This window comes from Coenobita brevimanus, chromosome 7, assembly GCF_032717465.1.
Source record: "Coenobita brevimanus isolate Jiangsu-jjx chromosome 7, ASM3271746v2, whole genome shotgun sequence".
Taxonomy (NCBI): Eukaryota; Metazoa; Arthropoda; class Malacostraca; order Decapoda; family Coenobitidae; genus Coenobita; species Coenobita brevimanus.
In genome coordinates this window covers 9822497-9823643 of record NC_136960.1, presented here as the reverse complement: position 1 = coordinate 9823643, position 1147 = coordinate 9822497, and positions in this window count along the sequence as shown.

Here is a 1147-nt window from a genome sequence, read left to right as displayed (position 1 = left end):
GTAAAGAATGCTGAGCCACAGCGTTGTCTTTACCATCGGGCTACGAGAAATAAGCTGCAGAAGGACGAAAATATAGGTCAGATTAGAGTAAAAAGAGTATAACCAGCTGAATCAAAACTGCTGATTCTCACTCCTCTCTGCCCATATATCACCAACTCTGCCTTTCTACCCTTACCCTATCGATCCACCCACCATTCCCATCTGTCAGCACCTGAATAACGGCTAATGGAATAAGGGCGAATCCCCCGAGCTATGACCAATGGATCATATTGCTCTGCAGGGCAAGAAAAGATTCTTAGAGAGACCGCTACATCTCTCACCCCAAATACGCTACCCTGGTGCGGGCTCGAACTGCCAACCCTACGGTCGTGAAGAGCAAGTGTTACCAGTGAGCCATTCTGGCTCCGGCTAATGGAATGACATATCCCTGCTGACGTAAATGAGGTCAGCAGTCACATCAGCACACTCCTAATAAACAAGGAAGCTTCCACACATACTACAAAACATATGTCTTCTGCCATCAGCAGCACCACTATACTGTAGATCAGGCAAACATGAGGTAGAAATAATAATGTTTATAATTCAGTTCGAATGTACTAATTTCTTTAATATATTGCTGCTAATGTATTTTTGTTCTTCAACTATGTGACTGATGGAGGAAATACCTAAGTTTCATATAACTGTTAGGCTGAAGCTAAAATAAAATATAGACCTCACTTTAAAAAAAGTTGGAAGAGATATTTGTCCTCACCTCAGTGTAGTTAAACTGATTAATAAGGAAGCCGTTTTTTTTTTAATTACATATCAGTTATCTAAACTGACGCGGTATTATAAAAATTACACACTTCACTGCCCTGACCTCTCACGACACAAAATTACCACTAACTTGGATCCTCTGACCACTTGACGGAAACACATCTACTTCGTCTTGCCTCAGCACAGTTAGCTTCCACTTGTTATCCTGATATCCATCCATATTCAGGCATCATCAGAGAGGTTTTTATGAAGAAGACGAGGATGAATGACCATCAGTAAATCACAAAAAGATCTAACCGGAAGAAAAGTCAAACACAGTCCTAATAAAAAGAGATGTAGCAATAACCCGTTCACAATACTGCACACCTTCCCACACATCACACAGAGGACT